This window comes from Orcinus orca, chromosome 6 (assembly GCF_937001465.1).
Source record: "Orcinus orca chromosome 6, mOrcOrc1.1, whole genome shotgun sequence".
NCBI lineage: Eukaryota > Metazoa > Chordata > Mammalia > Artiodactyla > Delphinidae > Orcinus > Orcinus orca.
The window spans coordinates 114,083,769-114,093,041 of NC_064564.1; the positions used below are offsets into that span (position 1 = coordinate 114,083,769).

Here is a 9,273-nt window from a genome sequence, read left to right on the forward strand (position 1 = left end):
ATCGTTATCACTGTCGACTCGAAGACTTGGCAGAGCACGACACAGAAGGCCTTGACCGCGTGAAGCCATGTCTGCCTCTCATGTCTCGTCAGCTCCAGCCATTGGACTCCACTCTGACTACACCGAGCTGCTCTGTCCTCCCAGCACGCCACGTTCTTTCATGTCCGGCCGCTGGGCCTTTGCTCGTGCTGTGCCCTCTGTCAGGAGCGCCCTTTCCTCTCCACGCTGCTTTCAGACCCCAGTCAGTTGTCAGTTGCTCTGCGAACCACCCTCCCGGCGAGTTGCTCGGCATCCTCTAGGCATTCAGAGTTTTGTGCACACGCGGCCCCGTGGCCATTGCCCATGTGGCGTCCGTGTTTCCCTCCCACCTGACTCTCCTGCTGCAGCCCATCCCCAAGCTGTGAGCACTCACAGCACACGCAGACCCCTCCCCGCTCCTGCACCTCTTCTCCCTTATCAAAGAGAAGCAGGATGCCTGAGCGCCTCTCTGATGATTCCCATGGGAGAAGTTTCTATGAAATGCTGGGGCCTCCAAGTTAGAGCTCAGCACAAGGGGGAGGGTCAGAGGGCCCCCCCCCGCCCTCCCACCCCAGCCCCTGCACCTCTCCTAGCCCCCCCGCCCCTGCTTATCTCCACTGCCTTCTACTCCTGGCCTGGGCAGAGCGACTGATCTCCGGGATCGAGTGGGGAATGGAGAACAGCGGGTGATGGGCAACAGATACCCACCCAGGTCCTACTGGAGCTGCTGGGGTCAGAGAGGATGCCCCCTCACTGCCCCGTGAGCTGTCTGCAGTGTGGGGGCAGCCGGGCGGGGGGTGCTCTGTGGCCAGCCCTGGCTGGGCTCTTGTCCCCCCTGTTCTCACTGTGTCCCTGTCTGGCCACTAGGCCTCTTTCTGCCACTCACTGCAAGGCAGCCAGGTCTCCCTATCCTGGCAGAGGGACGGCTGTTTCTACCGTCTGGCTGGATGCTCTACTCCCAGCCACCTGCCCCAGACCGAGGGCCTCTGCAGGATGCTCAAACTGAATGAGGTCCATTTGGCAGATGAGAGAGCTGAGGCCCAGGGAAGGAAAGGGGTGTGTCTGAGGTGACAGGGTGAACCCAGTGTTTTTTTTTTCTGTAGCTCACTGCCCTGCCAGGAGAGGAGAAGACCTACAGACCTTGGCTTTGACCTTGAGGAAATGGAAAACCTTGGACCTTAAAGACAGATTTCCATGGCTAAGACATGGGCAGGCTGTGTGACCTTGGGCACATTACCTAACCTCTCTGAACCTCACGTGCTAGCGAGGATTCAGTGAGCTGACAACTGTACAGGGCCTAAAAGGCCTCCTGGCATGGACTAAGCTCTCAGTAAACCGGTGCTTTCTTGTGATTCAGGAGCAGGTAAGCCTCACCTTGAACACATGCAGCCGATGAAATTTGTTTTTTTGCAGACGTGGTCATTCCCCCGCCCTTTTTTATGTTATGGGAAAATCCTCAATACTGTAAAAGGAACCACTGCAGGTTTTCTGGGTATAGTCATGGGGGACCTGACAGATATCCTGCTCTGCCTCTAGAAGCTGTGACCTCAGGAGAGGGACTTGCTGACTCTGGACCTCAACTTGCTCATCTTCAAAATGGGGACAATGGCGCCTCCCTCCTAGGACTGCTGTGGGGCTCAGTGAGGTAACTTAGGGCTACAGGGCCTGGTGACCACAAGCCTTCCAGATCGCATAGTTTTCACAAGCTAAGGATGCCCATTACGGAGAAAGTGCTTGCCTTTGGTTGTGGGCTTGGGAGACTTGGTCTTAGGGATTATGTTTCCTGGGGAGGGATGGTGTCCAAAGCTCCGGGGCTAGGTGAGCGGGGTCCCTGCAGGACAGGGAAGCCCCACCTGGCAGCCCCTCCTGCTGCCTGGTCCACAGCTGGCCATCCCTTCCTTCCCACCCTCGCTGGAGGCCCGTGATGCCCGGCCTCCTCCCCTTGCTGCTGGCGCTGCGCAGCCGCCCTTTGCTGAGGGGGCGGGGGTGCACGTTTTCCAGGCGATGTTTCCCTGGCAGCTCTGAAAATTAATTGGCGTCTAATGTGGCACCGTATTTGTTTTAATTAGCAGGAAACCGACCAATTTCTTAATAAGGGACTCTGTGGAGACTCCATATTTGGGGGGGGTAGGGGGTTTGGTGATCAAGCAAGAATGACACCCACAGTCCAAGAGGGGACTTTCAGGTACCACGGAACTTGGCCTTCCTGGCTGCAATTCCTCCTCTCAGGGAATGAGGGGGCCTGTCGTGAGGGTCAGGGAGGTGAGAAGGACAGAGGTGACAGGCCTGCCAGACTGGGAGCAGAGTCTGGAGACAGGGGGAGGGGAGGGCTCTGGGCCCGGGGACACCCAGAGGGCCAGGTGGCTTGGCCACAGGCCTCTCGGGGATCTGACAGCCTCAAATTCTGCCTCTGACCTTGGTCTAGTGGGTACAGGTCACTGATCCTCCTGGCCTGAGCAATGCTCCCTCCCCATCTGAGGAATTAACAGAGTAAATCAGTAGGGCTTTCTTTTTTATTTTTTTTAATTAATTAGTTAATTTTTATTTTTGGCTGCATTGGGACTTTATTGCTGCAGGGCTTTCTCTAGTTGCGGCGAGCGGGGGCTACTCTTCGTTGGGGTGCGGGGGCTTCTCATTGCATTGGCTTCTCTTGTTGCAGAGCACGGGCTCTAGGTGCGCGGGCTCAGTAGTTGTGGCTCACGGGCTCTAGAGCGCAGGCTCAGTAGTTGTGGCGCACGGGCTTAGTTGCTCCGCGGCATGTAGGATCTTCCCGGACCAGGGCTCGAACTCCTGTCCCCTGCATTGGCAGGCGGATTCTTAACCACTGTGCCGCCAGGGTAAGCCCACTAGGGCTTTCTTAAAGGATAAATTCCTTTTCTTTCATCTGGTAGAATCAGGTTCCCGGAGCTGTGTAGTGCCCCGGCTGTGACAAGACACCCCCTTTACAAAATGTGGAGACGGAGGCTCGGAGAGGTGCGGTGTTGTACCGAAGCCTCACAGACAGTTTTGCAGAACTGAAAAGCGAAAGCCTTGCGAGCTGTCGCCATCCCTCTGCCTCGGCGTGTCTTTATGATTTTATATTTTAATTGTGATGGATGCTGACGGGGGACATGCCCCGCTCCCTGACCAGATAACTCATCTCCAGGGCACTGCCTCACCTCTCAGTTCCTTGGGGTGTGACCCAGGAGCCTGTGTGTTCATGTGCCCATTTGGGTGAAGGAGAGAAGAACGCTTATTCCGTCTCCTGGCCTGGATCCAGAAGGGCGCCGTGCTGGGCAGCCTTCCTGCCGCTCAGCCTCCAAGGTCCAGGGGAGGGGGCTGCCCATGGACCTCAGATCTCGTGGCCTCACTGAGCCCTCCCAGGGCTGTCCAAGGATCTGCCTTGGCCTGTGGCTGGGGAAAGTAAAGCCATGACCGCTCACCCCAGCCCTAGCACAGCATCCCTGCCTCCTGATGCCCCAGGGTCCGTGGACCCTCCCGGTCCAGAGACATCCCGGGGGCTTCTCTGCCCCTCTGCCCCTCTGCCTGGACTCAGACCTACCACGTTCCCTATTTATTTATTTAAAACCATTTACACGATGCTTTCTCTGCGCCAGGCACTGTTCTGAGCACTTTAGAGATGCTCAGTATGAAGCAGGTGCCGTTATGTCCCCATTTTACAGACAAGAAAACTGAGGCACAGAGGGGACAAGTGACTGACCCACCTTCCCTCTGGCTTTCACCGCAGACCTCTGGGGTGGCGGAATTGGTGCTCATAGGCTTCTTAGGTAATTGCTGCCCCCACGATTCCATCCAGCTGCCCGGCGTTTGCTCATGCAGGTTACCTGTCCCCAGACGCAGGCACGATGGATGGACAGTCGTCCCTGGCACACTAGGTGGAGCAAGGACATGGCCCCTGGAACCAGCCACACCAGCTTTGAATCTGGATTTGCCGCATGTAGCTGTGTGATCCTGGGCGAGTGGCTTCAGGTCTCTTTGGCCACCTGTTATCTGAAGACTGGGGGCAAAACTGTTTATCCAAAAGGTCGTAACACGGAAAAAGCAGGGGAACCATCTAAAGCACTGGTGTCCGGCTTGCAATTTTTCATTAGTAAAAGTCATATTCTCCCCTTTTCTGCCCCAACCCGTCCTCCTGTCCTTCAAAGCATAGTCATCCCAGAAGGCTTTGCCCCCTTTCCAGGGAAGAGTCCCTAGTTACAGGGTCCCCAGAGCACTTTCTGTCTGTGTCGCTCAGCCTGGTTATGTCCACTCTGGCCCCGGGACCCTCAGAGCCCCAGGCAGAGGGGAGATCAGGCCAGAGGAAGGCAGGGGCTGTGCTGGGGATAGAGCCAGCATTCTGGGCTCATTCACCTGTGAAGACCAACATTTATTGAGCACCTACTGTGTGCCAGGCACTGTGAGTGAGCCTCCAGGAAGCCCACCATGCAGTGGGAGAGGCAGACAAGTGAACTGGCCACACTGCCTCGATAGTCATCCAGGCTCAGATCAGCCCAGGGGCGGAGACTGATGCAGCTGCAGAGTCCGGAGCCTTCGGGAAGAAATGACATCCACGCCGAGGCTGGAAGTGGGGGTGGAAGCTGGCGGCTGAGGGGCATTTCTGGCAGAGGGGTGGAGGGTGAGGCAAGTGTGGTCTTCGGGAAACAGCCGGTCATTGGCTGTGGCCCTGCCCAGCATCCCTGCCGGGTGACAGGTGCTGACAAAGGTGAACAAAAGGGAGCTGGTCTCTGTCCCCCTGAATTACATTCAAGTGGGAGACGGATGGGAGCAAACATCAACCAAGTAACCAAATAAATAAACAAGATCATGGCTGAGGTTGAAGAGTGAATGAGGCCAACAGAGCAGGGAGGTGGGGAAACCCGGCCTGAGGGTGCATCCGGGAGCTGGCCTCTCTCCCAGGGGTGCTGGGAGCCGGGAGCCCTGATGCAGGGAGAGGCATGGTCGGAGAGTGTTCTAGAAGAGTCCTGTACGGCTGGGGGGCAGAATGGAGTACAAGGAAAGACCAGAGCCCAGGGGTCAGGGGAGTCTCCAGGCAAAGGGTAGTGGCCATGGGGCTGAGAGAAGAAGGCTGATGCGAAAGCTCTCTAGGAGGTACAGGGAAAGGGCTTGGTGATTATAGCTGTGGAGGGGGAGGGATGTGGGCAGATGAGGCTGAACCCAGATTTCTGGACCTGGCCTTGGGGTAACAACGATGCCACTTACTGGTATGGGTCAGAGCTGCCCGACAGTCCCTCCAGATCCCGCCTTTACCAAAGAAAAACTCAGGCCATCCTCCTTCCCTTCCAGTGTTCCCGACTCATCCCAGAGAGTCTGCAGTATAAAACATTCTAGAATCTTGAAGATTTTTCCTCCGGGTTCGCAAAGTCCTTCAAAATCCCCTTCCTTGCCTTCACGTTCCTTCCACTGGGACCCAGCAATCAAAGGTTCCGACTGGGGAAGGGGAGAGGCTATTTCTCGGGAAGGAAGGGGTCCCTGGGCAGCTCAGGTTCACCACCACCACCCCCAGCTTTAAAAAGCACCATCACTGCTGTCATATCCTGTGTGTTGGGTTCTCGACCCAGTGGGAAGGGATGCTTGGGGTGGAGACTACGGGGTCTTGAGCCGTGGTCCTCGTGAGGGTAGGGTTGGGTCACAGGCTCCCTGGTTATTCTCATTGAGGGGCATTTCTCAACTCCTTGGGGGTGGGGGCTCTGTGTCTGTTTTGTCCCCACAACTGGGGGCTGGGCAGGGACCCAGCTGGGCTCTGTCACTGGGCCTTACAGACTGATGGAGAAAGGGATGTGTGTGTGTGTGTGTGTGTGTGCGTGCATGCGTGTGCGTGTGTGTGTGAGAGAGAGAGAGCCTGCCTGAAACCTAATTGTCCGCTGTCTAATCTGTCAGCCGGAGGACAGCTTGCCAGCCCCTCCCGGCAGGCTGATAAATGCCGACCGAGGCCCCCCCTGCGCCAGAGCCGCCTTAATTGGCATCAGGACGTGCCTGGACTCCATCCTCCTGGCCCCCGCCTTCCTCCCCTCCTGCCGCTGCCTCCAGCCTGCAGGCCTCCACCCCGAGCAGGGCTCACAGCCCCAGGAGGAGGGTGTGAGACCAACAAAGACAGCTCCACTTACGCAGCACCTACTGTGTGCCTCCTGCACGCCCCCCCCCCACCCTCATGCAGCCCTGGGAGATGGGGGACCATGCTGCTTTCCCATCCACACACACAGGACATATTCCCTGAGCCCTCCGCAGACTGGGTGCTGGGGTACATGGGGAACAAGGCAGACTCACAGACAGGACTGCCTGTCCCCGGGGACCTCCCCATACTGGCAGGAAGGGGCTGGTTCCCAGACATTTGGCCTGGTAGGGCTCAAGGGTAGGAGTTAACCCTTTGCCCATTTTAGACAGTTCAGACAGGTCTGGCAACCTGCCCAAGATCACACAGCCAGGACAGGAGGGAGAGAGAGCAAGGCTGCCCTCGAGACGACCACACAGTTGGTTTGCAATGTCATGTGGGTCTGAATCATTCAGGGCGCAAGTTAGAAACTCATATGCCTCCCCCTGAGACTCTGAATGCGGGTCTGGGCGCCCCAAGAATCCACATGGACGTTTGGCTCTCCAGTGAGTGGGCCACACGGGACCCTGATGAAGGTTAGTTCTCTGTTCCCCACGCTGATGGAAAATCAGGGAGGGGCAAAGCAGACAAGATGAGGGTGACGTTTCATTCATGCATTCATTCAACCAGCACTTACTGAGTGACTGCCTCGAGCCACAGCTCCTCGTTCTGGACACAGGCAGGGCCAGCCACGTGATCTGCGGGGTTCTGTGCAAAAGCAAAACAGAGGCCCCTTTTCCAAAAGGTATCAAGAGTTGGAAGATGGCGACCCCAGAGCATTAAAGCAAGTGGGGGCCTGGAGCGATTGTGCAGGGTGCCCTGCAGGGAGACAACCAAACCTGCGAGCCCCAGCCCCATCCTGATCTGGCCCCCACCCCTTATCTGGAATTCTGAAATTAACAAAAGTTTTAAAAATCCAAAGTTCTTTTGTAAGATGGTGGCAAACTCATTTGGAGGCAAAACCTGACCCCAACCAACAGGAAGCTATTTATAGCTTTATTTATTCCCCTTGATGGGAACATTTGTACATTTCATTGCAGCGCTATTAATGTGTTTGACTATGGGGGCTGCCCGGGCCCTGCTGGGGTGTTACCTAAAATATACCGTATGCACCATATTACTCTTCTAAAGGGACAGCTCTGAGTCCCCGAACCCCGGGGTTTAGGAGAAGAGATTTGGAATCACACAAGACGGTCATCTATGCCCTGTACGGAGCAATTGCCATGCGCTCCATTTTTTTTTTTAGTGTAATTGACACATGACCTGTTAGTTTCAGGTGTACAGCATAATGATTAGATATTTGTATATTCCATTTTTTTCTGCACCATCCAAAGAAGATGAGGGTCTGACAATGACCCCAGTTCCTGGCCTGCCCGTTCCTTGCGTGTTTGGTAGCTGCTCTGTGCTAGGAAGGGGGCTCACTGATCTGATGCCCAAGAGGGCTTGGGTGGGTATCATTCGCAAGGTCCACTGGGATATTTTATTTCATAGTGAAGGGGTTGGGGAGAAGATGTGAGGTCAAGCAACAGAGCGGTTTTCTTTTCTTTTCTTTTCTTTTTTGGAGCGGTTTTCTTGAAAAGAAAATAGTTTTGATTTTGCATGTAATATATGCTCATCATCATCAAAAAAAATTAATAGAAAAGAAGAAAGTAACCATAATCTGAAACTTACCCTCTCCACAGTAACTACTGTGGACATTTCTGTGACTACCCTTCCTTCCAGATTTTTCTAGATAGATCTTTTTTTTTTTCCCCAGAGATGGGCTTCACCACCCAGTGTTTTGCAACCTGCACTTTTTCCCATCACTGAACAATATGTTGTAGCCATCTTCCCACACTTCCGTCCTTGTGTTACAGGGAGACGGGGAAATCCGTGTAAACACGTAACCAGCTCAAACAATCCCTTTGTTGGCCGTTATCTGATTACAGCTTTTCACTGTGTAGATCCCCGAGACGGCATCCGTGCGCACACGCCGGCCTATGCCCTTAGGTCACGTCCATAGATTTGGAACCCCCAGGTCTACGTGGGGTGGGTACCTCCATCGCACTGGAGATGCTGCCAGATTGCCGATGCCATATTCCCTGCCCTGGGCCCATCTCTCCCAAAGTGCCATTCGCTGATCATTCAAAGAGTGGCCCATCCAGGCTGGGCAAAGGGTCCTGCCAGAGGAGCCCCTCGCTCTGCAGCTGCAGGAGAGGCGGGAAGCCGGCAAGGGCGCCACGTCAGCTCTACCTTGACGGCCCTGCGGCCGCCTCTGTGTGTCTGTCTCTCCCTCTGCCTCCGCTGGTTCACAGTCTACCTTCCCGGTCTCCATGAGGCCCCTCGGTTCTCTCTTCTCAGGCGGGGATAAAGCCTGGACCCCAGGCCCCATCACACCCTAATCACTTGCGTTTTCTCCTGATTTGCACGTCCTTAAGGCACCTTGATTAATACCCCTTCCTAGGATCTTCTGCGATCCGACCACGAGGGCGCTGATTGCAAAGTGGCCTCAACTTCTTTAAAAATAAGATAAATCCCCCCTAATGCAAGTGGAGCCCATGCTTCTCTGAACAGTAAGAGAGCTGGAGGCGTCTCCCAGGAGCCTTGTGAGCATGGAAACATTGGAAATTTCTGGACAGAATCAGTCCATTTCTCTAACTGGTAGTCTAGAGCCTGTTATCAGCACAGACATGAACTCTGATGGTAGCTGTTGGGAGCGGACATCACCTTCCCCATCACCGAAAGGAAACTGGAGTTCAGAGAGGGCAAGCTATGTGTTCAAGGTCACCCAGCCAGGCAATTTTCGGCTCAGTCGAGATTTGAACTCAGCACTGTCTGATGCCAGCTAGACACTTACCTGACACTCTTCACTGCCTTGTTAAACGCAGGCTGGGCCTGGAGCTGGGGCTGCGGGGAGGATGAGACTGGATGTCCTTGCAGTGGATGAAGCCCGGCCGCAGACCTAGGAAGAGAACCACATGCCCCTCTGCTATCCCCCAGCTGTGTGTTTTCATGTCTGGGGGTTGGCACAGGGGGTGCTGGGTCTTCATGGCTGTTACAGCAAGACCTCTTGGGACCGTGGTCATGACGCACAGTTGCGCCCGTGCATTTCCCGCGCGTGGTCTAATTCTCACATGCCCTCCAGTCTACACTATTAAGAGAGTGCGCCCCACATGCAGCCCAGGAAT

General features: G+C 55.3%; 1 long non-coding RNA gene across 1 annotated transcript; it reads left to right on the forward strand.

The window, feature by feature from the left end:
• The first annotated feature begins 1,043 nt into the window (after positions 1-1,043).
• LOC125964725 (uncharacterized) lies at positions 1,044-4,243 on the forward strand. Its single transcript, XR_007477965.1, has 3 exons — positions 1,044-1,381; positions 1,555-1,663; positions 3,838-4,243. It is a non-coding gene; the product is annotated as an uncharacterized LOC125964725 (long non-coding RNA).
• The last annotated feature ends 5,030 nt before the right edge of the window (positions 4,244-9,273 follow it).